The following is a 24,234-nucleotide window of genomic DNA, read 5'->3' on the forward strand; positions in this document are numbered from 1 at the left end:
TAAGTCGGGTTATAGGTCAGCAAAATACACCTTTCCGTATCACGTCTCCTAGCACGTTTCAAATACTTGCCTCAAATCATGTGACCTCCTTGGTCGTCTGCATACAAGATGAGAATTTGGTCGTGATGTTGGAGTAATCTTCTTCATGCGATTGTGATGTCCTGTCATGAGTTTCTGTCTACTTATATGTCTCTCCAATGTTAAGTATTCCCGAGACACATTGTCAGTTAATTGTATGCTGGGTAGGATGTAAGATTGTGTTACATGTCCCACTGTATGTGTATTTGTTGGACTACATTGCCCAAGATTTTTAACTTCATCATTTGAATGTGTAAGTATGAATATTCTCTCAATTGATATAACAAGTGATTTAACCCAAGTCTTACTTGAACACCAGACAAATATTGTCAACACAGTGATTTAACCCAAGTCTGACTTGAGGACAAGACAAATATTGTCAACACAGTGATTTAACCCAAGTCTGACTTGAGGACAAGACAAATATTGTCAACACAGTGATTTAACCCAAGTCTGACTTGAAAACAAGACAAATATTGTCAACACAGTGATTTAACCCAAGTCTGACTTGAGGACAAGACAAATATTGTCAACACAGTGATTTAACCCAAGTCTGACTTGAAGACAAGACAAATATTGTCAACACAGTGATTTAACCCAAGTCTGACTTGAGGACAAGACAAATATTGTCAACACAGTGATTTAACCCAAGTCTGACTTGAAAACAAGACAAATATTGTCAACCCAAGTCTGACTTGAAGACAAGACAAATATTGTCAACCCAAGTCTGACTTGAAGACAAGACAAATATTGTCATCACAGTGATTTAACCCAAGTCTGACTTGAAGACAAGACAAATATTGTCATCACAGTGATTTAACCCAAGTCTGACTTGAAGACAAGACAAATATTGTCAACCCAAGTCTGACTTGAAGACAAGACAAATATTGTCAACACACTGATTTAACCAAGTCTGACTTGAAGACAAGACAAATATTGTCAACACACTGATTTAACCCAAGTCTGACTTGAGGACAAGACAAATATTGTCAACACAGTGATTTAACCCAAGTCTGACTTGAGGACAAGACAAATATTGTCAACACAGTGATTTAACCCAAGTCTGACTTGAAAACAAGACAAATATTGTCAACACAGTGATTTAACCCAAGTCTGACTTGAGGACAAGACAAATATTGTCAACACAGTGATTTAACCCAAGTCTGACTTGAAGACAAGACAAATATTGTCAACACAGTGATTTAACCCAAGTCTGACTTGAGGACAAGACAAATATTGTCAACACAGTGATTTAACCCAAGTCTGACTTGAAAACAAGACAAATATTGTCAACCCAAGTCTGACTTGAAGACAAGACAAATATTGTCAACCCAAGTCTGACTTGAAGACAAGACAAATATTGTCATCACAGTGATTTAACCCAAGTCTGACTTGAAGACAAGACAAATATTGTCATCACAGTGATTTAACCCAAGTCTGACTTGAAGACAAGACAAATATTGTCAACCCAAGTCTGACTTGAAGACAAGACAAATATTGTCAACACACTGATTTAACCAAGTCTGACTTGAAGACAAGACAAATATTGTCAACACACTGATTTAACCCAAGTCTGACTTGAAGACAAGACAAATATTGTCATCACAGTGATTTAACCCAAGTCTGACTTGAAGACAAGACAAATATTGTCAACCCAAGTCTGACTTGAAGACAAGACAAATATTGTCAACACACTGATTTAACCAAGTCTGACTTGAAGACAAGACAAATATTGTCAACACAGTGATTTAACCCAAGTCTGACTTGAAGACAAGACAAATATTGTCATCACAGTGATTTAACCCAAGTCTGACTTGAAGACAAGACAAATATTGTCAACCCAAGTCTGACTTGAAGACAAGACAAATATTGTCAACACAGTGATTTAACCCAAGTCTGACTTGAAGACAAGACAAATATTGTCATCACAGTGATTTAACCCAAGTCTGACTTGAAGACAAGACAAATATTGTCAACCCAAGTCTGACTTGAAGACAAGACAAATATTGTCAACACACTGATTTAACCAAGTCTGATAAGATAAGAAGGGTTTAGATATGATGATAGAGTTCAAGAAATGGACCATTGGATTTAGAATTCCGAGTATTTTCACCTGTTGATGAGTTTCATACAGATTACATTCTATCTTTGTTCAGGTAATTGGTTTATTTTCATGCATTTTGAATTCAGCGTGTATTTCAGTGGCTTGTGAAATTGGTTATTTAAATGTCCATGGGTTCTGTAGCCAGCTGGAGTCAGTGACGGGTGGAATGGTGTGACAGATAGGTCTGTATTGTGGAACATTGAAATGAAAATATTCTATTTCTCATTTGGGGTTTCAATAATATCAATGCAGAGATTAGATGTTTTCTTTCTCTTTTCCATGGTACACTGTTGAAATTAACATTGAAGTGGGTTCATCTATTTCAAGCATGCCTGTGGATTGTTTCTTTCTTCTTGTGCTTATCAGCCAAAAGGAATAGGACAAACAACAAAACTTGGGTCCATCAGAATTTGTAATTTTATGATCCTGCATGAATCTTGCAATCATCACTGAGTCTTAACCCCCTCCTCGCTAATGACTGATTGGTAGCAGTTGGCTGTGGTTGTCCGACTGTCACCAGTGATATATAGAGTACAAGGAGGTGGTCTGTTACCTAGTCTTCATCACTCAGTCAAACCTCCTGCAATCATGTGCGTGTCCAGTTTCTCTGGTCACGTGGCAGATGGTCATAGCATTGTCTGTCGTGATCCTGCATGTCACCTGTCATTTCTGACATGCACTACCCTAGGTCTGAGTGTGTGATATATGTCCATGTCGCTGGAGCTGATGTTGCTGACATGGTCTGAGATTATCCACTGGTTCATCTTTGTAATAGCTGTGTGCCTACATGTCCCTGTTGTCCACATATTGTCACAGATTGTCGTTGGTTATCTCCCTAATTGTGTGGGCATCCCGCCCGGGGTTTCAAATGAGCCATTAAATATGGCATAAGAGAGAGGTCCAGGGCTTCCATCCACTAGTATTTCCTTCTGTTGGCTCATACTATTGATTGCTGGAGTTGGGCAAGATGTTATGGAAAATAGATTCTCCATTTGATAAAGAAAAATTTGCAAACAGTCTGTTTTTCATGAACTTGTAACAAATTCAGTTGCTTCGAAAACACAAAACAAATACTTGTTTCAGTCTTAGATGTTGACATAAATTCATTTCTGAACTGGTTGGGTGTCATGTATTGCCCACCCCAATTTGTGATATAAGAGATCATTACTTAGGCACATGAGTGTGGAGTTGGCCAAGGTACTAGAGTGTTTGCTTGTCACACATTAGACCCAGGTTGTATTTCAAACATGTGTACAATGTTCCAAGCCCATTCTAGGTGTCCCCAGCTATGAGTGAGTGAGTGAGTGAGTTGGGTTTAACGCCGCTTTTAACAGTATTACAGTTATATCATGGCGTGTCAGCTTAATGTGGGAGGAAAGCCCGAAGTGATGCAGGTCTCAGACGTTTACCACTTCGGTGAAACCCACGAGCACGGGTATGGTGCAGACAAACCTAGAAACATTATTGGGGCGAATCGGGATTCGAACCCACAATCATAGGATTCGGGCGCGTCAGAAGGGACGCAACTCTGCACAGCGAATCGCGCCGCCTTAGACGACTGGGCCACCCGTGCCCCCTCCCCAGCTATGACATCGCCAGACAGTTCCTAGCAGCATAAAGACCTGCTATCTAAACCACTTATGCATCTTTTTTTAAAGGGAGATCACTCTCAGATTAAAGTGGATGTTTGAAAAATATCCCATTGGGTCATTCAAATCAAGAAATTACTTTAAGTTTGTTTGTTCTGATGGACATATTGCTAGAAAACCCAGGGGAAGTTTTTGCTCTGTGAAATCATGTCCATAGTCATTTGAACAAGGTTTATTCCGTCCAACAACACCAACCTGCATCTTCAAAGCTACACTCAAAATGTGACAGACACATTAAAATTTAGATCTACACACAGTGCTGAATGTGTGCTTTGTGTTAGAGGATTGAAACAGAGCTGCAAGATTTGTATATGATGTTTACTACATGTGATGACCACATCAAACTCTCTGGTCCATTGTTTGCCTGGCAGCGACAGGAGCATGACATGATAGAACCTTTCTGTGTGCCTCGTGCACCATGTTAAACAATTGGAAGAGTCAACTGTCCTCGGCTTATGTCACGGAATATCATTTTTTCATGATCACATGGCTGATGCACACAGGTTTCTCTTGGAGAAGGTTAAGGTCTAGATTGTACAATGAGAGTCTGGCTAGCCTGCAACATCTGTGTTTTACACAATACCTACCATGGTTCCTGCATTTCTTTAGTCTCTGAGAAGGTAAGAATTTAATCCATGCAAGATGTTTGGTTATCTGTTGGTGTTGACAGATTTAGTTTTGTTTCGTTTTTAAGATTATGTAAGTGTATATTGAGGACATCATGATTTTGATCAGTTATGTGTATGTATTGAGGACATTGTATATTGAGGACATCGTGTTTTGGATAAATTATGTACATGTATTGAGGACATCATGTTTGGGATCAGTTATACAGTCATATGATATGTCTAAAATACTGCTGACATGACTTATTTTTAATCAGATTTACTTTAAATCTAGTTAAATTTAGTTTTAAATCCTTCACTCCATGGATCAGGTCTATACATGTTTAATGAGGACATTGTCTGTTGAATCAGTTATGTCGTAATATTGCTGAATGCGAGTTTATGTAACTAACTCACAGAAATAGTTATTTAAATGTGTATTGAGGACATGTTTGCATGGATACTTCTAAAGTGTTTGACATAAATTTCTACTGGTTGACACACAGTCACAACTTAATACAATATTACAATGTAGTGGTTTTCTCTGTGTTTCTATCTTCTTAATTCTCAATGCCATCCATCGTCCCATCCATCTCTCTCCCCATCTGTCCATCTGTCAGTGACAGCCTTCCTCACCATGGACGACCCACCTACATGTAATTACTGCTGTACCATGTTACACATGTCAACAACACAATGACTGGACACAATAACTGGACACAATGACACAGCCCAGTGGTCATGTTATCCAGACATTACCCCCACTCAGACCAAATGTAACCAGATCTCCCCACGACCATCTGGACATCCAATACAATGGCTTGAACACCACACATAAAGATAGGCTAGAAATACAAACACGTAACCTGCTTCCTGTAAAACTGACAAGCGTTACCTCAGAACAAACGATTGTAAACTTTCATCATTGTTCTGGTACCAGCCCTGATCATTCACAGCTATGTGGTATTATCCAAACTGGAGGTGGGCTTAGGAGTGTCTGTATCTGAGGGAAGAGTTGAAGCAACTTCCTTATTCAAGTGACTGAAAGCTTTTCATTGTGTAACAGGCTCTTTGGTGCAGTCTATTATTGAGTGTATGTTGTCACAGAGTCAAAAAGGAGATCATTTGTCCTTTAAGAAGGGAAAGAACTGAACTGACATCTGCCCTTTAGACCAAGAAGCCTATCCCGAATACTTGGTGAACTTGAATTCTGCCACCTCAGTTCCGTGTGCTTAATAATGCTGAAGTCAGATATGTAATAATGCTGAGTGTTACATGCTAAATAGTGCTGAAGTCAGATATATAATGCTGAGTGTTACATGCTAAATAATGCTGAAGTGAGATAGGTAATAATGCTGAGTGTAACATGCTAAATAATGCTGAAGTGAGATAGGTAATAATGCTTAGTGTTACATGCTAAATAATGCTAATTATTAACATTTGTTTGTTTGTTTGTTGTTTAAAGCCTCACTCAGCAATATTCCAGCTATATGAAGGCGGTCTGTAAAAAATCGAGTCTGGGCCATACAATCCAGTTATTGCCATCATGAATAATATCAGGCTGAATATCATATATGTTATGATGAATATTTTATGCTGAGTTATGCTGAATATCATAAACTGTGAATGACGTTTGCTATATCATACTGAGTGTTATAATTCTGATTATTCTGAGAGTTGCGTCCCTTGGGCACGCCAGAAACCTAGGATTGTGGGTTCGAATCCCGGTTCGCCCCGTTTATGTTTTCTAGATTTGTCAGCACCATACCCATGCTCGTGGGTTTAACCAAAGTGGTAAACGTCTGAGACCTGCATCACTCCGGCTTTCCTTCCACATTGATCTGACACGCCCTGATATAACTGTAATACTGTTAAAAACGGTGTTAAACCCAACTCACTCACTCACTCACTCACTCACACTGGTTTTACAGAAGTAGTAAATGTCAAAGACGTGCATCAGTTAAGCTGACATGCTGACTAATATAATCATAATACTCATTCACTTAAATACACTGAATATTCTGTGTCATAAGTGTCTTATATGACCCTGAAAGTTACAAAAATACCATGCTGCACTGTACTATATATAACAATGATGGCTATATGATATGTGATGGTAGGCATGAAATTTAATATGATATAAACTGTCAAAGCCAGAAAATAACCAGTCTTGATTATCTGACGAAACAGGTTCAATTTTGTGTAAAGGGAAAATAGCAGTAAAATATATATGAGTAGATCACTGAAAGTCAGTGATGACACCAGGTGTTCGCTAAAATCATGACATGTCCCAGATTTTCTTTTGATTTTTTTTTACAATTTGCTTTTAGTTCCAACACCATCCATCAGTGTCCAGTCATAAAGGCTCATCACTTCTGCCCCTTGACCACTGGTCATTTATATGAAAATAAGATTTTTTGTAATACCATAAACTTAAAAACAAGGGTCAACATGAAAGCACCCATTCCATCACATTAGACACAAATGACTGAACGATGCTTTGTTTCAGTTTATGTCGGTTTATGAGCAAAACTAACCTCTTTGTCCCTTTCAAAAGTGGGATTTTTTCAACATGTTTATATGACAGTTATCAGTCATCTGGTCTGATATGACAAATGAGCTGTCAGGATTGGTCAGTTTGGCCACTGGGCATAGCATTGAAGTGGCCACAGCAGGGTATACCTCCCCCTTTTTCTCCATACAAATTATCACCTGACCAAAGATTTCCTTGTTTGACTTAGGGTCATACACCCCTGGCTAGCCAGAATGTTTTTTTGTTGCTTTTGATTAAACCTATTGAAGCATGAATTTCCCACTATCCCGTGGCCTCCAGCCGCAACTCTTTCAATAGGGTAGGTAGATGAACTTTTCTATGCTGTACTTACATGTAAAGAAATAATTCAATACCCTTGTCAACTGAACGTAACACGGAGAAGCAGGCTTGAATGGCTATGGCAGAAACTTGGCAGTGTGATATGACAGTTCTTTTAACGGGGTAGTTGTGTGTTGGTAGAGCATTATATCACCATTGAAAGTGTCCCCGGGACTGGCCAGCTCTGGAACTATGAACGAAGATAATTTGCAATAACATGAGCAACAGTATTAATAATGGGGCTGGTTAAAGAGGGAGTGAGTTGGTAACAGTGATCTTGTTACCAAATTCGACGTTATAAACGCCCCGCTCTAATAAGTGCCCATGGCGATATTTGGTAATATATTGGCTAGTGAACAATCCCAATTAGCACCCCTTCCGATTGATCAATGTACACCAGACTTATTTATGCACTTGTGTGTTATATGCACCCTTCATTAAATTAAATTCTGGAAAAATATATCTGTCATGTATAATACGCACAGACTTTTCTTTTGTATCATTTAAGGCTGTCAGCATAAACCATGAAATTTACAATCTTTCAACTCAGTTTTTTTCACCAAAACTATATTCCAATAAGAGCCCCCTATTTCTAATTTTGAGAGCGCCCTGGGCGCTTATTACATCGAATATGGTATACAGCATGTCATCACAGGTGTGGGAGGAAAGCTCAAAGTGATGCAGGTCTTAGACGTTTACCGCTTTGATGAAACCAAACTTCATTATGTTTTTTTAACACTTCGTATTGAGGAAATTAACATCAAACCAACCACAACGACATTTTTCACTTTTTTAGTTTTTTTCTTATTGAACAAGAACTCAAATCTTGGAGATTAATCCTGGGCCGGTTAAGATGATTTGCAATATGTATCCTCATGTTTTTTGTTAAAACATAGTTTTTTTAAGAAATTTACCCCGGTATCTCAACACTCAAACCAATCCTGACAACTTTTGTAATAATTTTCATTATTTGCATATTGGCCAAATAAATTTTATAAGCAAACTGATCTGGTCCATATTGTTTGTATGTCTATATGACAAAGCAGTATTTTAAGATAAATATATGACGTATCTGGTGAATTATCCAGTTGACAATATGTTGCTTTATGATAACAGTTTCATTTTTGGATTAATGGCAGATGTTATCGTTGTTTATACATTGTCAACACCAGAGTTTATTGAAGATCTCATGTTCGATTGCATCTCATTACAGCATGGTTGTATTATGCTAATTTGGGAGATACGATCAGTATGCCACGTCTGTGTTGTGACATCAGTCACATGACTTGGTTTAGGTCTCCTTTCAGCACTAATAAATGCTTATTACTTTAACTGAAGCAATTATGGTATCACAACATTCTTGATAGGAATTAATGTTCTGATTATTGGAGTACAAATATTCTGTTGTTTGAAATCAATTTCTTTGAAGTTTGATAGCTTTTGTCAAATGTTAATAAGGATAGACAAAATGTTTTTTCAACCTGGGCAACTCTTAAATTTGCCAAAAAATGCAACTCTATATCCTCTTACACCTCTTACTTACATATAACCTACAAGTAACAAGAATTGCCATAGCTACAGATGAGCAGCGTATTTGCGTAAAATCCTTCCCCACCCCCTCTCCCTACCCCAAATATTCAAAACCTAATTACCGGTACTTTTGATTAACTTGCTTACAGAAACGCATGCATTAAATGAAATACTCAAATGTATAAAAACAGAATGCGTAAATACCCAATGAAGCTAATTTCCGAAACACAATTACGAGCTAATTTACTTTCCTAGTCAAGCCTATATATTTAGAACAGTTATATACATCCAAAACATTTTTTCATTTTTTTTAAATCTTAAAATGTTCACGAATATTGGGGAAAACCCAATAGAGTGATGAATAGATGAGTGAAAAAATATTGGTTACCCAATGAAAAATGTAATAACCCAATTAAAATAGAAACCCTAGAGTAAAAACTCAAAATGTTATCTAGAGTTCTGAATTGCAAAATAATTGATAACCTACCCACACTAAGTTTCCCATTCATCCTGCCTGTTTTTACACAACACTAAGATATGTTTACTGAATAATAGAACCAGCATGACATAAGCTTTCAGACACAACAATCCATTGTTACATGGCAGCTGAAATCGTTGACATATTTTCTTCACAAATTAGTTAATGTGGATTCAGTTACTCTGTGTTACCCTAGTCTCAGTCACGAGATGGTCATACAGTGATACCATCCAGTCATGTAATTGAGAGAGCTATCATCGATGTAACGCTCCGTATCATTATCAGTGATGTGATGTCGTGACTCACAGCTCTGACATCCCTGCATCAAACAATAACCTTCCTACCATCTGCGTCATAAATAATATATTGTCATGCATATAAAGCGTCATTTTAAGATTTTACAAAATTATTATAAATCGATTATTTTTAATTAGAATCCATTGCACAGAAAGGAATTCGAATCATTTAGCTCCAACCCATATATCTGACATTGATGACACTTGAACTTTGATTGGGTATTGTTTCTGAGCTAAGTTCATTCTATCTGCTACTGTGGTTATTCGCTATGGAGAATTATCAAATGCTCGTCGGGTTACTTTTGATTCAGATGGGACAGCGAAACACATCGAAACTGTTGTATAGGTAGGTTTAGTGTCTCATATCCCCAAAAATGAATTTACATATTTGTTGTGCTCTATACTTTTCAGACAGGTAGAACTATCTTTCAACTGACAGTTGTGTCAAAGGTAATCTGTTCAAAAAGAAGTGCTCAACTTGATAGGAATTCCTTTTATCTACAGAATGGGTATTTAGTAAAATCTTGACAACCTGACCTCAATTTCACATTACTTTTCTGTGCATAAACTTAAATTAATTTTGGAAAGATAAGACTTTGATAATACTAATTGAGATCTCGGTTCTGCAGTTTAAGTATTTTCCTATTGATAGTTCTTTAGTGTAGTCTTTGGAAAATTATATTTAATTATATATTAATTGTATTAAGAAAATTTCAGAATAATTTTAGTTTAAATTAAAAAAATTAATTTAAAAAATGGTAACCTTCAGCTAAAATATGCTAAAAAAACAGCATCATGGCTGTGTTTTGTTTGTTTTTCTTCCTCGTGACTGACACGATTTAAAACAATAGAGGAAATGGCATGGCGTGATAAAGTTGTCGTTATTATAAGCTTTGTCCTAAATAGACCATGATAGTGTTAAAGTAATAGGCTTGGGCCCTGTCTGGGGTTTGTCCTTCTCACGTCTATGGCACATAAAGTACAGATTGTCTTCTTAAATTACAAACATTCTTTTGATGTTGGATGTAACTGGTTGTAACTGACAATCGCTCCTCCTTAAAGAAAATCCAAGGAGAAACCTAAAGCTTCTGTTGCAGTGTTTCCTGTGCAGTTGGATACCTGTAACGAGGTTGAGACTGCAGTTGATACCTGTAACGAGGTGGATTGTCTTCAGCACAGGTGTCTCAGTGCAGGATGCTATCTTTAAGAATGAATGAAAGCGACAGAACTCTTTTCATAATCATACAAATATCTACTAAAATCATAAAATTTGTATAATTCTGTCTATATCATAAGCATGTGTAAGAATGACTATGAAATAGTGATGATACCAGCTGTATCCGAAAAGGTGATTTATATCCTGTCCCACCCGTAGTACCATCACAAACACATGCAAAGGAAAGGCAATTGAAAGAAACAGATCACTGATGCATCAAATATGGAAATATCCTCAACATGTCTACCATAGAATGTTTTGAAAGCTTTACTAAGGCCTTGAATATTGTACCCTTGATCATGGAAGAATCGTATGACGTTCTTTAAAATCTTTGTAGAAAGAGCACGCTCGACATGGACGATTGGTTTTAACATATTGAAAATATACTGATGGAATGAAAAATGGAATGGTTTAAATGGGACGATGGCATTTCACATCGACCCTGAAGAAATAGTTGTAATGCTGTAATGCTGTTATCTGGAATGTTCACTCTGTGTCTTAATAGTGCTCAGTGACTTGTGTGTGTATCATCTTGCTCCAATGACATGGATCGATGCTCATGCTTTCAGTCACTGGTTTGTTTGGTCCAGATTTGATTTATATGCATACAGCCATTGGAGTGCAGGTAGTTGATGTAGTCGTCTCAGGTGCTGCAATTTGCTGTGCAGAGTTGCATCCCTTTTTTGTTCCAGGATCCACTGATCTTGCTTTTGAATACCAGATGGTCCCTTTGGACATGATAAAAAATGAAAAATAAGAATTTCTCGAATTTCTGATTATTCTTGGTCTCTCAATGCCATACCTCTTCTCGTGGTTATACCAAAGTGGTAAACGTCCATGACCTGTATCAAACTGTTTTTCTAACATATTAAGCTGACATGCCATTAAGTACTGTTCAAACTGACTCACTACACACATATATGATTGATATGTGTATGGTGATTATTTTCAAAAGATTAACAAAAAGAATACTGATAAGATATCTCATTCTTATTCCTACAAACAATATATGTCTTGTTGACATTGTCTTGGTATAACATGTCTGTCAGGTGTACAAGACATTTATGTTTGATATGCTGAAATTTATATGACATATTCCTTTAAGAACTATTTGCATATCTGTCCTTGCTGGGAAAGAAGAATGAAACATGCAAATGAATCTAGGGATGATGTGGAAAGGGGAGTGTGACAGGCATTTAGTATTGGCAGAGCAGGAAGACTATACCAGGATTGGTGACAACTTCCTTATAATAACCCAGTGCTTTTTTTGGCCCTATCTGTAGGTGAGACATGATGTCAGGATGTTGGACAAAAATACCTTCTATATGATCAGAGACCGCCTCTGTGGTCTAGTGGTAGAGCGGAAGGTCCGGGGTTTCGATCCCCGGCCGCGTCATACCAAAAGACGTTAAGATGGTACTTGTTGTTACCCTGTCTGGCGCTCGGCTTTAAGGGGCTAAAACAAGGACTGGTCGGCTCGGAGTCAGTATACTGTGTCTGAGTGGAGTATTCATGTTAAACTGCGGCATGGTATGTCAGTGAGCTAGTACTATAAATCGGCATCAGTCCGGACTAGTACAAGCAGCAACACAAACACACACATGTACATGCACGTCGCTATATAAGTGCAATAATCTTGGACGCAATGTTAAACCCCATTTCACCTCACCTCTATATGATCAGAGTTATCACAGTAAATACAGGTATCTCATTTTTACCTTATTTGAACTTAACTGGGGAGCTAGGGGTGGGAGTGTATGTTGAGGGGGTGGGGGCAATCCTAGAGCTATCAGTCTGCTTCCTAGGGCATAATGAATTAATCAGATTTTCATCCCTGCTTGTCTTACTATCAAACACCCCCACGCCATTTTATTGTAACCAAGAACCTACAGACAAAATATCAAAAGCTGTGCTCCCTTCTTTCTGTATGTAATACATCAAATATGATGCGTTTACCAGTTTGTTAAAACAAATTAATTTTTGATAAATGCCGACCCACGCATAAAGAAGCTATAATAATTAATTTATTGTGGATTTTAGAAAATATACATGGTCATTTTGATAATATCTGGGTTATGAAATAAATTATGGTATGAATCATATTGACCAGAGTAGACACAATGAATTAATTTGAACTGGTTCACAAGTTATTTCAGAGTAATAAATCATTTTTAAAAATTATATTAACCATCCTCTTTTTGGAAACCTCTTGTAGTTAGAGATTGCTACTAGTCTCAGACAAGCAGACGAGTGGTCATGTCAAATATTGTCAAATAAATATTGTAGTAAATGTCTATTTCTAAAGTTAGTTTCTAACTCTCTTTGATGTTCATTCACATGATATCAGCAGGATATACATGTATCTGCATGACCACTGACCCCGGCTCGAGTCCTAATCGTGTTGTCAATATTTTATTTTTTAGATAAAACTAGTGGTAGGTGAGTGCCTTGGCTGCTCCCCTCTCTCAGATGTTATCAGACACTTGTGACAACATGTTGATACCCGGAGACAATCTCCACCCAGGAGGTTCATCGACCCCTCTTTTCTCTTCAATCTTTACAATTTTACTTTCTTAGCCCTCTCAAATACCTTTACAATTTTGTTGGTGGGCTTGCCTCCACTTCATACCCTGATTATGACCTGTCAATTTCACATCAGTCAGACCACCAGTTAGCAAGATTGAAACTTGGGTGATGATCGTTATTATATTTTGTACTGGTTTTATACTGATTCAAGATGGCTGCCATTATGACATCTTTCACAAATACATTGATATTACTGTTCTTGGTTTTATTCCATCTCTTGGACCCCTGGTTAGCCATGAGAAAACTTGTGTGATGATAGTTAAATACATTATTCCTTATGCCTATTTTGAACTTATTCAAGATGGCCGCCATAATGCCATATTCAAAAATTCAACTGATAGTGTATGAAGTTTATTGTCTTGGTATTAAATCTATTGCTGACATTTTGTTCAGGCTGTCTTACTTTTTGTTTATGACAGCAATCTGAATATGAATATTCCTAAGACCTTTGGATTTTAGTTTAGTTCACAGATGTTTTTAGTAATTGTTTCAGGTTAGCAGTGAGTTGTTGATGATTCAAACAATTCCATGAAATTTCATTATTGATAATAATATTTGCCTGTTATGAGACCAACTTTTTTATGAATATTTCACCAGCCAAAACCTAATATATACTACTCAAAAGCAGTCAGAGAACATCCGGTTCTTTCACATGAAATAAATGGAGTGTTCTTTAACTTCGTTTGAGTAGCGTATTTCATAGATACCTTTTAACCTTGAGAAATATTTTGTTGATAATATCAAAATTGTTTATTGTGCCCTCTTGAATTCCTGAAATCTTAATAATTTTGGAAATGTTTATATATCAAGTTTTATTATTCCTGATATTTAGATCTGATAAAGTTGTGTAAGTAAACTACATTGTCATTGGACGTTTAAAGAATCATATTTCTTTCCTGTTACTTGATCAGTGTGCCATCAGCACTTCCATCACAACACTATCATCCTCCCATTCATCGCCATCTCGTCACATTATCATTGGTGGCTCATTGTTATTGTCAGGTAACGTTTGAATGACAACTAGTTCCATTTTGAAAAGATGTCAGGACAACAGCCTCTAGGACATCACTCTAGAAATACTTGAAAGATGTGTGACTCTTATCCATTTTCTGTGTTGTATTTATCACAATACAGAACTATTCGTAGAAAAAACGTTTGAAGGACAACTGTTTCTCCTTATGATAGTGTTTGAATGAAAACTAGTTCTAATGTAATTATCTGCTAGTAGCAGCTGATAATATTTGAATGAAAACTAGCTCCAGTGTAATTATCAGATAATATATGAATGGCAACTTGTGCCAGTGCCTTTGTAAGGCACCCTGAAATGTCAGCAGGTAGTAAAATCATTGTGATCAAACTACGCAGTGAACTCTGGTTAAGAATGAGAAGGAGTGGTTAGGAATGTACAACGCTGACCTACAGTGGGATGGCTTAGCTGTAACCACATCCTTTGTGTTTCAAATGCATGAAATACCTGCATGCAGACTTGTCACACATAAACACACATAGTAGTAACACCTTAGGATTCCATGCAGCATTAACTGCACTGATATTACTCTATTTGTTCTAAATGTCTCCTAAATATGTACACTTGAGGTAAGAGAATGAGTCTTCAGAATCTGTATCTTGTGAAACACTCATTCCAGGTGATAGTTTATTGGGTAATGTCATTGATTTATAACTCTGAAGACATTGCAGAAACCAACCTGCTGACCTCTATTGTTCATCAGCTGTTAGGTGTTGTTGATGGAAGAGGTGTTGCAAATATAAAATATTTTTAAGAACTTACAATTTTATAGCAGAGGTTATATCATTACTGATGGCTGGGAAGTATCTTTGGAATTTCTCATTGATAGATGTAATTTTATATTTTGCTGATACGCTAGAATATACATGTTCTTTTTTATTTGTGAGAAGCAGTTTGTAGGAAAGCGACACAACATAATTTCGGTTTGTACAAAGATTTAAGAAGGCGTCTGTTTATGATGACCGAACATTAAAATGATAGGTTTCTACAAGTATTTTTACACATTTTTGGTCTAATTGGGGGGCGGTGGGGTAGCCCAGTGGTTAAAGTGGTCGCTCGTCACGGCCGAAGTCCTGGGTTCAATTCCCCGCATGGGTACAATGTTTGAAACCCATTTCTGATGTCATCTATCGTGATAATGCTGGAATATTGCTAAAAGCAGCACCCACTCACACACTCAAAATAGCTGTGGGAATGGAAAAGAAAAACTTATGATACAAAAAGTACAAAAGTTAGGTTCAGAAAGTACAGATTATCTGTCTGTCTTGGGTATATATTGCAGTCCTGCCTAGGCTCTATCTAAATTTATAACATGTATATACAAGGGGTATGTCATTTCTATTTCCTCATAACCCATTACTTAATCTCCTAGTAATATATGAATGTTGAACCTTATATCAGATAACCTGTTTAGAATGTAACACGGGTTATTTTTACAGAAATGAAGCTGTAATGGAGAAATCAAGAGAATGTGTTGAATCCTTCAGGACTCGTTAATTCTACTCCCGGAATCAACAGATTTAAGTGATTTGTCCGACTTTGACCATGTTAAGGTTGATTTATGATTTCCATATAATTTTTTATATACCGTGTTCGACGTAATAAGCGCCCACTGCGATATTTGCTAATATATTGGCTATGGAACAATCCCAATAAGCACCCTTCGCGTGTTATATGCACCTTTAATTAAGGGAAATTAAATTCTGGAAAAATATATCTGGCGTGTCTAATACGCACAGACTTTTCTTTTGTTTTATTTCAGGCTGTCAGCCTAAACCACAAATTTACGATCTTTCAACTCTTTCACCAAAATTATATTCTAATAAGAGCCCCCTCTTTCTAATTTTGAGAGCACCCTGGGCGCTTTTTACGTCGAATACGGTAGATCTATATTTGTGAAAATTTTACTGGTTAAAACACATCTACAGAACGCCAGTGAATTCCTGGCTCAGAATCAACTGCAACAGTAATAGTGATATGTCGTTATAGTGGTATAAGAACAGGAAAATCAGTAGTGATGAAATATTGTGAAATTCAGAAGGAACAAAGTGCTCGTACCACCCAGACAAATAAGTAATGTGTTGTTAAACTGAGATAAAATTTGATGTTTGATCTGTTGATATTGAGTCCACAGGTACAAAATAAACGTTCTTTTAATGCCCAATAATTGTTGTGTTTTGCTATGTAGGAAAAAGGATATATTGACAGAATAAAAAAATAAAATGTTTTCCTTCAAATAATTGTTCTGTTTGTTAGCTGGACCTACCTCGTACCCCTGCATCCCTGCAGGGCGGAGTGTTTATGTCGCATCACCTACCTGCAATTACCTGTAATCATCTGTACTTACCTGTTGTATTTCTTACAGTCACCTACTTATTGGCACCTGAGGCTATATGCCTGGATAGGGGCAGGAAAACTGTATGTGCAGATGTTTCATTTCAAATGTCTTAATTGATAATAATCTCTTTGATCTTACTTTTCTGATAAAAACAAGTCAAGGGATGTTTACAGCGGATGAAAAACAGCCACGACATAAAAATCATGCAACGGAAATACCTAACACTGTTTCCTGGGGGGCAGCGTCTCCATTGCTTGACAATTGAAAATTGGGGATGGGAGATTTGATTAAGATAATCCGGAATATGTCGTAAGTTGGTGATAAGATCTGTTGATGACTTCCGTTTGTTGGAACTCTTTGATGATGGAGGTGTAGATGCAACACAAGAGGTCACTCATCGGTGGGTCAATATTAATTATATTGGGGATCGTGAGATGGACATGAGTGTAGGCGGTATGTTACCCGGGGATGAATGAACGTTCGCCCACAGTTGTTGGTGGTGTATTCAACAGAGGAGGGTGGTGATGGACCGGGGGCTTATGTGGGATAGTACCTTGTACATCACAAATCAAATAGGGGATGGTACCTGAAATAATGAGCTAACATTAAGGATGACCTTTTGGTTACCTGACCTTTTGTTTACTTGACCTTTTGTTTACTTGATCTTTTCTTTACTTGACCTGTTCATCCAAATCAATGTATCTTGTCACATTTTTTAGAAAAATTGTTTTTGACAATTTAATATATCACACAGATATACCCCTGGAAATACAAATCTCACTATCAAATACATAGACCAAACATGGTTGACCATTTTGAATGAGTTTGGTTTAACATTGCTTTGTACTTTATTTTGATTATATCACAGCAAGGAAGGAAACGTAAAGGAACGTGGGCCTTAGACGTTTACCACTTTGGCAAAACACATGACCACGGTTTGGTGCAGTCAAACCTCGAAACATAATGATACAAATCAGGGATTTGAACCCAGGGTCATAGGTTTCGGGACGACAAAGGGATACAACTGTGAAAAGTGAATTGCACCTTTGATGACCTCTCACCTGTGCACCTCTGACCATTTTTAATCGTAATGACAAGTTAGAAACAGTCTGAGACCATAAGAACATGATATGTCTGCCAATAAACATTAAAAGTGTTGTTTTTAGATAAAACGTGACATGTACTTTAAACATGTTACTTATAATAGCTGATATGTGCTATGTGAAGGTAACTGGTGATTTAGATGATATGTCTGTACGTGAATCAGAAATAATCACACATAATCACAGATAATGATTACATGGTGATAATACCCCTCCCACAGTAGCAGCTTAGCCCAGATGCTGTGAGAGTTATAAAGGAGATATTTCATTGTGTGAGTCACAGATTATGAAGTATCTGTTCTGTTGACAGGTAGCATCAGTAATTTCCCACAGATACCCAACTGTTCATTGTACATCAAAGACTAGGATATCTTATTTCAAGATTACATAAAATGATTTGATACTTTTTGGCAATAATATTGCACTGAATGGGTAGCCTTGATGCTAACGTATCCACTCATCATACAGTAGATCCGGGTTTGATTCACGACATGGGTACAATGTGTGAAGACCATTTCTTGTGTCCCCCAGCTGTGATATTGCTTGAATATTGCACAGCGTAAAACCATACTCACTTGCGCTAAATGATAGGAATTATTGAAACGTAATTTAAATTTTCTTTTTTGAAGGTCCCACAATCAAATGTGAGATCTGACATTCTACTAAACTGAAATTCTCAAGTAGAAGAAGTTGGCTAATTTTTCCTGTTGTGAGAGATGTGTTGATTAAAAATGATGATTAAAGTGAACCTTGTGCCAGCCGAGGACGATAGGTAGGTGTAGGATTCTGGTTAAGAATAGGTCCCCAGCAACCTATGCTGGTCGGAGGAGGCTACCCAATAGATCAGGTGGTCAAACTTGGTGACTTCATTGATAGCATGGCATCATACCCTGACGGCGTGGATTGTTGTTCATAATATCAATCACTGGTTTAGACGCAATTATATACAGGACGGAATCATATTGCTGGAATATTGCTGTGTGGCGTTAAACAACAGACACGACGGCGTGGATTGTTGTTCATAATATCAATCACTGGTTTAGACGCAATTATATACAGGACGGAATCATATCGCTGGAATATTGCTGTGTGGCGTTAAACAACAGACACGACAGCGTGGATTGTTGTTCATAATATCAATCACTGGTTTGGACGCAATTATATACAGGACGGAATCATATTGCTGGAATATTGCTGTGTAGCGTTAAACAACAGACACGACGGCGTGGATTGTTGTTCATAATATCAATCACTGGTTTAGACGCAATTATATACAGGACGGAATCATATTGGTGGAATATTGCTGTGTGGCGTTAAACAACAGACAAACAATGGCATGGATTGTTGTTTACAATATCAATCACTGGATTGTCTGGTTTAGACGCAATTATATACAGGATGGAATCATATCGCTGGAATATTGCTGTGTGGCGTTAAACAACAGACAAACGTACCTACAAACAAACATGTGTATTGCCATTCAATTATGTTTAATTGTCATCTGGACTTATAAGTGATCATGGTAGAAGGGGGAACTGTCTTGGCAGAAATTGATTCAGCAGAGGCCATACACAAATATTCGTGATTTACAAAAAAAGCGGCAGTGGCAAATTTAACAAAAGAGTTTGTGTCAAAAAGTCGTAAAAACTTTTGGTGTCAGAAGTAAAAAACTGATGATTGAGTGTCCGACAAGAAGAGATGGATTGGACCTGTCACCACGGTAGCCAGAGTTTGGTGTCAAAAGGTGAAAGGTTTAAAAAGATGGAGGAAAGATTTGATAAAATGTGTTCGAGACCTTGGTTATTTTTAAATTCCGTCGGTTGTTACAAAGCATAAGTGGTCCAGATGAGAATTTTGTTTAAACTCTACCACCTTGCCCTGGATTTTGTATACAACACAGCCAAGCCACACAGTCTATATTTGAAATGAATCAATTAGGCATTGCACTAGACTAAATTGTATATCTCAAGAATAGACATTATACACGTCAGAGAGCTGTACTTATGTGTGGGTGTCCATTCAAACTCCAGTGGGTTAACTTTGTCCAAAATAAATGTTTATGTTCTGTTCTAAGCAGTTTTGAACTGTCATCGTTTGTACGAGCAGAATTTAACTGAGTTAAACCTGGAATTAATTCCATTTTGTGTAGATAGACGCATGGATGGATGGATGAATTATTGATAGACAGATGGATGGATTGATAGTTACATGGGTGGATGCATGGATGGTTACTTGGTTGGATGGAAATCTGAATGGATACAGATGGATGACAGATGAATTGATAAACATGAATGAGTAGACAGGAATGGATAATTTGACATAGGAATGGATGGATGCGAAGATGCTGATGGATTGGGAGCATGAATAGCAAGATGGATGGATAAATAAGTGAATGAATGACTAGATGGATGGATAAATAAGAATGTATGGCTAGATGGATGGGTAAAAGGCCAATGAATGGCTAGATAGAGGATAAATAGGAAAATGAATGGCTAGATTGAGGATAAATAGGCAAATAAATGGCTGATGGATAGATAAATAGGTGAATGGCTAGGGTAGATAAATAGGCAAATGAATGGCTAGATAGGGGATACATAGGAAAATGAATGGCTAGATAGAGGATAAAAAGGAAAATGAATGGCTAGATAGATGGATTAATAGGAAAATGGCTAGATAATTGGATGAAGAAAGATAAATGGGTGGATAGAAAGATGGATAAATGAACAAAAGCAATGGGATCATTTCAGGTGATACTTTTCATATTTCTCTCAATCTTTCTCAAAGTTTCCATGTGGCAACAAATGACTCAAGTCCTTCAGAGGCAGGATGTTTTTGCCCCCCTACAAAGGAGACACTAGGACTACGCCATGCGGGAAGTGTTATATATGTGCTAGACGGACAGGAACAAATACATGACAAGGACTACAAGTGACAATGCCTGGGTGTGGCAGTGAGGTGTGAGTAGCATTGACTGAGACAGTAAGAGCAGTCTATGAGTTACCACACCCACACACCTTCTCACACACACCTCATACATTCACCTTCTCACACACCTTCTCACACCTCACACTCTCAAACCTCACACACCTTCTCACACACTCACACCTTCTCACACTCTCAAACCTCACACACCTTCTCACACACTCACCTTCTCACACTCTCAGACCTCACACACCTTCTCACACACTCACACCTCACACTCTCAAACCTCACACACCCACCATCTCACACCCACACACCTTCTCACACACACCTCATACATTCACACTCTCACACACCTTCTCACACACTCACACTCTCAAACGTCACACACCTTCCCACACTCTCAACCCTCACACACCTTCTCACACACTCACACCTTCTCACACACTCACACCTTCTCACACTCTCAAACCTCACACACACTCTCACACACTCACACCTTCTCACACACACCTCATACATTCACACTCACACACCTTCTCACACACTCACACTCTCAAACCTCACACATCTTCTCACACACTCACACCTTCTCACACACTCACACCTTCTCACGCTCTCAAACCTCACACACCTCATACACTCACACCTTCTCGCACTCTCAAACCTCACACACACCTTTTCACACACTCACATCTCCCACACTCACCCACCTTCTCACATTTCCCACACATCACATTCCTTCAACCATACCAGATTGGGCTAGCAAACAGTAGTCCTATAACGTAATAGATACACATTGGAATGGAGGTACTTGTAGCAATGAGTGACCGTGATTCCAGTGACTCCACATAGGTGATACACGAGGTACAAGATGGATTCAGTTACCGACCAATGAGACAGTAGGGGAGATTTATCTCCCTGTGATGTTTGTTTTATTCAAGGTTTGACTGAACCAGGGCAAGAGGGGTATTTAACGTGATGGAACATGTTATGTGACTGGAGGTGGGGTATACGGTCGTGTATCACACATTCCACAACGACAAGGAAGTCCTGATCTTGTCACAACAACCTCACTTTAACAGGACGTATGTTTGTATTTGTTACAGGACTTGTTTTAATGGCTCATAATTTCTCTTGACATATACTGAAAAGGGTAAAAAGGGAACGTCAATACATGGAAGCGTTTGTTTGGTGTGTGATGTTATATGTATGACAAATGACAAAATATTGTGATCATGTTACTCCAGGTGTATCATAAGGTATGGGAGTTACAGTCATCTTAGCACTAAGATCACTTCCCTTCACACGCATGTTTTACTCAATGTTATAGAACACAGCGGAACACATTTGATCCCTTACTTTTTTTCATCAGTATGGTTTTCAAAAAGCATTACAAGTTCTCTAGTGATTTTTTTTTTTCAAACATTTAGCACACACTTGCAAACACTGATGGACTTGGCATTCATGGAGCCTGGTGGGTAAGCGTTCACTCATCACGCCGAAGGTCCGGGTTCAATTCCCACATGGGTACAATGTCAATTCCATGGTTTCTCCACTGATATTGTTGGAATGTTGGTAAAAGCAGTGTAAAACCCGACTCACTCACCCTATGCATGACACCCGTGAAGATCCAGGGTAGAATAGGTCTTCAGCATCCCATGCTTGCCGTAAAAGGCGACTATGCTTGTCGTAAAAGGCAACTAACAGGATCAGGTGGTCAGGCTCGCTGACTTGGTTGAAGCATGTCATCAATCCCAATTGCATGGATCAATGCTCATGATATCAATCACTTGATTGTCTAGTCCTGATTTGATTATTTACAGACCACCGTCATATAGATGGAATATTGCTGAGTGCGGCGTTAAACAACAAACCAACCAACCAGCCCTCTGTATGATAACCTGTATAAATCATCTTGAATGTTCAGCTCCCAAAAGGACAAATTATCAAGTACATGTATCAAAGCCTTACCCATAGAGTGCACACTAACAAAATATTTTGTATGGCTTAGCGGCATAGTGAGGCTCACTGAATGCCATTGCGATGAGTTGTATATACCACAGTGTGGCTGTAGTCAGGCGGTGGGTCGGTCTATATGTTTACTTATTTATACAGGCTTTAATTAGTTGTGGTAGCGGGTGGCCTTCACCTTGCCTCCCGAACATCGGTAGTTGTGTTGACATAACATACCCGTGTTTAGCAGGTTGCTTGTTCCCTGTCTCTAACAACAACGTAAGTGACCTGGAGACATTTTAATCAATGTAAATGTGCTGATAAAAAAACATATATTAAAGTTTTGTTGAACTTTGAAGTGAATATATTGCTTTACAGTTTGGGTGGGACGGGTAGCTCGGGTACTCGGGTACTCGGGGCGGGTGGATCCTGAGTAGGACCCGGGTACCCAAAGGACTACCCGGACCCGTGTGATATATTGTTCAATGACAATAACAATAAAACTCCATGGTTACACCAAATGTTTGCTTTTGTTTCTGACAAGGCACACATTCATTATGACTTCTAAATGTTTGGGTAAAGATAAATCCTCAGTCAACTTCAGTGTATGCATAATCAGATCATTTTATATAGTTTTTGCCAAGGGGCTCCAGTAAAACAATTCCCAAACTGACATTTTGTCCCCGACTCTTGAGACCAACAGGGGTACCAATTAGGGTCGAGTAAAGGGGGCGAGGTACCAGGGTAGTAAATTTACTCTTATGCTTCTAAATCCATTGTTCTTTGTGCCTGAATATTTTTATTAACCCACAATTTAATTTAATCTGCTTGTTAGTTCAAACCTTGATAGTTGGGTGTAAGAGGCATGTAATAGCGTATTATGATACAGAACTCCCGATAAATGTTTGTTTGTTTGTTTGTTTGTTTGTTGTTTAATGCCACACTCAGCAATATTCCACCTGTATGATGGCGGTCTGTAAATAATCGTGTCTGGACAAGACAGTCCAGTGATTGACATCACAAGGATCAATCCACGCAATTGGGATCGATGACATGCATCAACCAATTCAGCAAGCCTGACCACCCGATACTGTTAGTTGCCCCTTACGACAAGCATAGTCACCTTTTACAGCAAGCATGGGTTGGTGAATACCTATTCTACCCCGGATCTTCCCTGAAACCTGTAATGTTATCCAAACAATACATGGTATCACCCCAATTTGTAATGACCCCCCAAAAAGTGATTTATTATATAATAACAACAAAAATAGCAAGGGTTAAACCTGACCTGGCTCCAAACGTTGTATGCTATTCTTGGTATTATACTCGGAATGACACCAATGTCAGGGAATAAAAAAATATATAGGTTAGTGTATCGTGTGTCTTGCACAGCTGTGGCAATACAAATCATTTATCACCCCTGTTTTTCACCACCACAAAAATGTAATAAAGTCAACAATCACAGCGATGGATT

General features: G+C 38.0%; 1 protein-coding gene across 10 annotated transcripts in view; it reads left to right on the plus strand.

Annotated features, from left to right (window-relative positions):
• Window positions 1-24,234, plus strand: part of LOC124112017 (rho GTPase-activating protein 20-like) — a 276,303-nt gene that overhangs the window by 181,374 nt on the left and 70,695 nt on the right. The gene's annotated exons all lie outside the window — the stretch shown is intronic.

This window comes from Haliotis rufescens, unplaced genomic scaffold (assembly GCF_023055435.1).
Source record: "Haliotis rufescens isolate VD_foot unplaced genomic scaffold, xgHalRufe1.0.p SCAF_5, whole genome shotgun sequence".
NCBI lineage: Eukaryota > Metazoa > Mollusca > Gastropoda > Lepetellida > Haliotidae > Haliotis > Haliotis rufescens.